The 6,891-nt window shown below is 47.2% G+C and overlaps 1 pseudogene; it reads left to right on the top strand.

The window, feature by feature from the left end:
* Positions 1–5,538, top strand: part of LOC105523003 — a 33,206-nt pseudogene extending 27,668 nt beyond the window's left edge.
* The last annotated feature ends 1,353 nt before the right edge of the window (positions 5,539–6,891 follow it).

Genomic DNA, 6,891 nt, shown 5'->3' with positions numbered 1-6,891 from the left:
TTTGTGCATTTTACTCTATGTAAATTATACCTCACTTTTAAAACACTTTTAATTAAAAAAATTACTATGGACTCCTAAAGATCCTGTGTTTATTTAACAGCTATCAAATTTTATCATATTAGCCAGGCACAGTGGCTCACACCTCTAATCCCAGTACTTTGGGAGGCCGAAGCAGGAGGATCACTTGAGCCCGGGAATTCCAGACTAGCGTATCAACATAGTGAAAGCCCATCTTTACAAAAAATGTAAAAATTAGCCAGGCACAATGGTGTGTGCCTGTACTCCCAGCTAGTCAGGAGGCTGAGGCAGGAGAATCATTTGAGCCCAGGGGTTTGAGACTGCACTGAGCTCTGATCATACCACTGCACTTTAGCCTGAGTGACAGGGTAAGACCCCGTTTCTAAAAAAATAAAAAATAAAAAATAGAAATTAGCATATTATAAATTGAGATGGACAAACTTTATTTTTATTTTTTTGAGATAGAGTCTTGCTCTTTCACCCAGGCTGGAGTGCAATGGTGCAATCTCGGCTCACTGCAATCTCTACCTCCTGGGCTCAAGCAATTCTTCTGCCTCAGCCTCCCAAGTAGCTGGGATTACAGGTGTGTGGCACCACACCTGGCTGATTTTTGTATTTTTAGTAGAGACAGGGTTTCACATGTTGGCCAGGCTGGTCTTGAACTCCTGACCTCAAGTGATACACTCACCTTGGCCTCCCAACGTGCTGGGATTACAGGTGTGAGCCACCACACCTAGCCCAAAATAGAGAAACTTTAAAATATTTAACTTATTTAGAAATAACAATAATAAATTCATTACACATTAACATAACATTTTAATGAAAAACAAAAAAATAATGAGAAGAGTGTCATTGTTTTACATCTTTGCAAATTTCTTTAATATCTGGCTTAAAAGAAGATGGCTGGATTTTTAAACCAACTTCTGCATTTAATTTTTTAAGCTCTCACATGTCACTCAGTGTTTGGAAACTCCACTGTACACTTGAAAGAGAAAATAAGTGAAAAGACAAATAACCCGTTATTATTATTATTTTCCTTTTTTTTTTTTTTTGACATGGAGTCTTGCTCTGTCACCCAGGCTGGAGTGCAGTGGTGCCATCTCAGTTCACTATAAGCTCTGCCTCCCAGGTTCAAGCTGTTCTCCTGCCTGAGCCTCCCTAGTAGCTGGGACTACAGGCGCCTGCCACCACGCCTGGCTAATTTTCGTATTTTGAGTAGAGACGAGGTGTCATCATGTTGGCCAGGCTGGTCTCGAACTCCTGACCTCAAATGATCCTACCTCGGCCTCCCAAAGTGATGGGATACAATAGTGAGCTACTGCACCTGGCCTATTATTATTATTAAAATAATTTAGACCTCATGACCATCTGAATGAGTCTCAGAGCCCATAGGGTCCCTCCTCACCACACATTGGGAACTGCGGCTCTGATCTGCTCCCCCAGGCTAATTTTTTAGCATTTTTCTAGAAAAGAAATAAAATACCCACATATAGAATGGGGTTTATGTTAGCTACTATTTTTTATATGCTTCCTAGTACCTTTCTCATTTTCCACAGTTCTACCTCTGCCTCCTCTGTGTCTTCCAGGTTCAACAGCTTCAGAGAGCAGAACATCTTTTCTTCTCAGCCTGGCCCTCTGCAATGGAGGCCATAAAGAGGCCAGTAGTGAAAGCTACAGAACACGTGAGCATGGCAGGGGCTGAGCTCCATTTCAAGGTAACCTCCATCACTCTCTACTTGCTTACATACAATATCACCCTAATTTGCTGCTGGAATTAGTCTTTGTGTTGACAAATGTATTCACATACGTATCTTGCATCCAATTTTTTTTTTTTTTTTTTGAGACAGGGTCTTGCTCTGTCGCCCAAGCTGTAGTGCAGTGGCGCAATCTCAGCTCACTGCAACCTCCGCCTTCCAGGTTCAAGCGATTCTCCTGCCTCAGCTTCCCCAGTAGCTGGGACTACAGGTGCCCACCACCATGCCCAGCTAATTTTTTGTATTTTTAGTAGAGACGGGGTTTTACCATGTTAGCCAGGATGGTCTCAATCTCCTGACCTCGTGATCCGCCTGCCTCGGCCTCCCAAACTGCTGGGATTATAGGCGTGAGCCACTGCGCCTGACTGTTTCTTTTCAAACTCTGTCCCCACCATACCACCAGAGGCAGTGTGGTAGAATAATAATAATAAATTAATAAAAATTAATCCCAGAATATTTTAACTAATCCCCAGTGAAATTCTTTTTAAATTTATTTGGGACCAGGCATGGTGGCTCAGGTCTGTAATCCCAGCACTTTGGGAGGCCAAGGCAGGAGGACTGCTTGAACCCACGAGTTCAAGACCAGCCTGGGCAACATGGCGACCCCCCATCTCTACCAAAAAAAATTTTTTAATTAGCCAGGTGTGGTGGTGTGCACCTGTAGCTGTGGTCCCAGCCACTTGGGAAGCTGAGGCAGGAGGATCACTTGAGCCCAAGGGGTCAAGGCTGTGGTGAGCCATGTTCATGCCACTGCACTCAAGCCTAGGTGACAAAGTGAGACCCTGTCTCAAAAAAAAAAATTATTTGGGAAATCTCTGGATATCTTAGGTCTACTGTTCTTGGTTATGGACTCTATAGAAATCACAAAAATTTTCCAGTCTTTTCATAGATAATAATAGGTATTTTGGTTTTTTTCTTCAAGTTATTCTAAATTATGAAAACAGGAGAACTGCTCTTCAAACTATAGAACAGGTATTCAACAAAAGCTTTTTATTTCCATAATACTGAATTGCTTGGATCTAAGGAAGAATATATTTAATGGGCAAAAGTCTCAAAAGAAAATGCAGGTCACTATTGCTCTTTCCCATTTATGAATAGTGCAGCTCGGCAAAGCTCACATCGTATCGTGCAAGGTGAAAAGAATCCTCTCAGGTTCCAACTTGTAGGATATGATTAAAGCCTAGTGACAATAAACCAAGCTGGCCTCAGGGCCTGTTTCCCAGACAGTCCTTTTCAACATCAGTACTCAAGGCAGATCAGAACCTTTCAGAGCTAGGGGAAATACATCCTTCAGTGCTTAATTGTACACCCCTTGAGGCTTGCAGATAAACTCCCTTATCAAAAGAAGGCTTGAGTCCCCAACAAGTATTGAGTGGCTCAATTATTTATTCCTCTGTCCCACGAAAATGGTTTTTCAGTGCAGAGGATAACTCTGCACACATTTATCAGTCCTGGCATAGACCTAGCCTGGTGGAGCACATGTGGATGAAACATGTGATGTCCAATTTCAAGGTGTTTACAGTATATGTAGTTCTCTGTTTTATGGGGAGCGCCAGGTAGACAAGGACTCCAACTAAGAGGTTACGCAAGGTGGGGAGGGGACTTGTGGAAGAGGGAAAATGTGAACCAAGCCTTGAAAGAGCCAACCATTTTTTAATACTGCAGCCCAAGTGATGTTTCTGAAGTACAAATCTAATTATTTCATTTCCCTCTTTAAAGCCATCGGGGATGAGAAATATCAACACCCACTTTGTTTTGTGAGATAATGGTGCCCAGCACACAGTGAGTAAGGAAACTGAGGCTCAGGATGGGACCATGCTGTCTCCAAAGCCAGCTAGTTAATGGCAGAATCATACTAGAACTCAGGGCCCCTGGGGTCACTGCTCCCCAGCACCTCAACAGCCATTCTTGGCTGAACTCACTGAGCAAAATCAAGGTGCCAGCAGGACTGTGTGCCTTTCTGGAGGCCCTTGGAGAGAATCCATTTTCTTGCCTTTTCCAGCTTCTAGAGGCTGCCCACATTCTTTGGCTTATTGTTCCTCTTTTCCTCTTTACACACACTATGTAATGGCTGATTGCACACATCACATCACTCTGACACTGACCCTTCTGCCCTCCTCTTACATTTGTTAGGACGCTTGTGATGACACTGGTCCTACCCAGATTACCTAGGATAATCTTCCATCTCAAAGTCCTCATCTTAATCCCATCTGCAAGGTCCCTTTTGCAATTTAAGATAACATATTCAACAGGTTCCAGGAATGAGAATGTGGACGTCTTTGGAGAGCCATTATTCTGCCTACCACAGATATAACCTGGCTGTTACCACCAAGGGTTGGAATGAGGATCATTCTGGGACTGCTGCAAGAGGCTGGAAACTGGAACCAAGCGCTACCTTCATGGTAAGAAGCCAATGCTGGAACAACACTGACTGAAGCATCAAGCAAAACAGGAAAGAGCAACTCCTTCTACCCTCCTCCTGGCTTCGAGTCTCTCTCTAGCTCCCCTTGTTGGCGGGACCTATCAGAAGGCCAGCTGGCTAAGGAGGACTGTAGTTTTGCAGTTTCAGTTCCAGCATCCCAGAGCTGAATATAGAAAGGTGGGTTGGAAGCTGAGAGACAGTAGCTTAGTAACTGACAAAGATGCCACTAAAAAATTCAGTTTAAACAAGTGACAGCCTATGATTACATTGCATTTAATAAAAAGTTCAAAGCTCCAATATATAATGGTTTTTATAAACCAGTGAGAAAAAGCAACCCAATAAAAGTGGGTAGATAAGAATGAAAAATTCACGGGTACTGTCCCATCCTGTCCAGTCCCATCCCACCACCGCGTCTGCCAGCCAGGAGCTCCACGCAGTTCAGCAAGGGCCCCTCCTCATACGGGCTGTTGGCTGAGGTCAAGAACTGGCTTCTGTCCAAATATGACCCCCAGAAGGAGGCAGAGCTCCGCAGCTGAGTTGAGGGACTCACCGGCCTTTCCATCAGCCCCGACTTCCAGAAGGCCGGAAGGACGGACGGGATGATCTTATGCACACTCATGAACAAGCTACAGCCGGGCTCAGTCCCCAAGCTCAACCACTCCATGCAGAACTGGCACCAGCTAGAAAACCTCTCCAGCTTCATCAAGACCATGGTCAGCTACGGCATGAACCCTGTGGACCTGTTCGAGGCCAACGACCTGTTAGAGGTTGCAGCTGCAGGTGTCTCTTCTTGCCATGGCAGGGAAGGCCAAGACTAAGGAGCTGCAGAGCGGGGTGGACACTGGCATCAAGTACTGGAGAAGCAGGAGTGGAACTTCAACAGCCCCCCGTGAAGGCTGGCCGGTGCATCCTCGGGCTGCAGATGGGCACCAACAAATGCGCCAGCCAGTCAGGGATGACTGCATATAGCACGAGGAGGCATTTCTGTGACCCCAAGAACTAAATCCTGCCCCCTATGGACCACTCGATCATCAGTGTCCAGATGGGTACAAACAAGTGTGTCAGCCAGGTGTGCATGATGGCTCCCGGGACACGGCGGCACATCTATGACCCCAAGCTGGGAAATGACAAGTGTGAGAACTCCTCCATGTCCCTGCAGAAGGGTTACACACAGGGCGCCAACCAGAGTGGCCAGCTCTTGGCCTGGGCCAGCAGATATACGACCCCAAGTACTGCCCACAAGGCACAGTGGCGGATGGGGCTCCCTCAGGCGCTGGCGACTGTCTGGGCCCGGGGGAGGTCCCTGAATATCCCCCTTACTACCAGGAGGAGGCTGGCTACTAAGTCTCCCAGCATGCTCTCTCCCCACATCATCTCCCCGTCTGGGTTTTTGGGTTTTTCTGTGTTTTCATCTCTTTTTTTTCTTAACCTGTTCAGTGCTGACAATCAACCGAGGGTCTGTGAGTGGTGGCATGGGATCAGGCAGCAGGGCTTTTTTCTCCCTTGCCTTGGTCCTTCACAGGACTGAGCCACCCGCCTGTGGGGGAAGGGGTCAAGGCCATATCCCGCTAAGTGTTAGGTGAGGGTCCCTGTTGGTATCTCCAGGCTGTGGGCCGAGCTGTGCTGGGGAGAAGAGACCTGGGCTTGGAGGGAACTGGTCCCCAAAGGTTTCCGCTTGCCTTACCTTTTCCCCCTTTTGTCAGCTGATCAGTTTGTGGTTTCCGTACCCACTGACGTTTCAGGACGTATTAACAAAAGAAACATACATTTTTATTTCCTCCCCCCCAGGAATGGGGCGGGGACAGTGGAGAGGGTGCTGGGAAATGAGTCCCTTGGGAAACCGGGCCTGGCCACAATGCTAAATATCTTAGACTCCCAAGTGGCTGGATTTCCCTAGTAACCTCAGACCAACAGATCTCAGACCCTCAGACCTGCCCTGGGGCCCGGTGGGGAAAGTGAGGCCCATACAAGGAAGTGGAATTCTCAGGTGTGAGGGCCAAGCTTGACCCCCTCTCCATGGTAACTCCCCACACTGTGGCCTCAGTAGGTTTTGTTGTTGTTGCCCAGACTGGAGTGTAGTGGCCTGATCTCGGCTCACCACACCTCCACCTCCTGGGCTCAAGGGATTCTCCTGCCTCAGCCTCCCAAGTAGCTGGGACTGCAGGTGCTCCACCACACCTGGCTAAATTTTGTATTTTCAGTAGAGACAGGGTTTCACCATGTTGGCTAGGCTGGTCTCGAACTCCTGGCCTCAGGCGATCTGCCCGCCGCGGCCTCCCCAAGTGCTGGGATTATAGGCGTGAGCCACTGGGCCCAGCCCCTCAGTAGGTTTTAAGGAACCTCCAGCCCTCCTTCTCCCCTTCTTGGCCTGACCAGCTATACTGCTGCATCTCCCCCCACCACATGCCCCACCAAGTACTGCACAGGGACCAACACCCAGGGGCCCTGCTCCATGAGATAATATAATGTGAAATACAACTGTGGACCAAATGCAATAATACCTCTGTTTGTAAGAAGAGAAAAAAAAAAGAAAAAAGAAAAATTCACAATGGCCAATAAACATATGAAAATACTCTTGATCCCATTAGTGAGCAGGGAAATGCCTTAGGGTCTAGACGCAGGAGAAGGAGGTCATCCTTTGTGTTTAGAAGATAATCCTGGCCGGGCGCGGTGGCTCAAGCCTGTAATCCCAGCACT

The sequence above is a fragment of the Colobus angolensis genome, unplaced genomic scaffold (assembly GCF_000951035.1).
Source record: "Colobus angolensis palliatus isolate OR3802 unplaced genomic scaffold, Cang.pa_1.0 Scaffold448, whole genome shotgun sequence".
In the NCBI taxonomy this organism is placed as follows: domain Eukaryota; kingdom Metazoa; phylum Chordata; class Mammalia; order Primates; family Cercopithecidae; genus Colobus; species Colobus angolensis.
The sequence above is the reverse complement of the archived record's forward strand: the minus strand, read 5'-3'. Positions and strand labels throughout refer to the sequence as shown.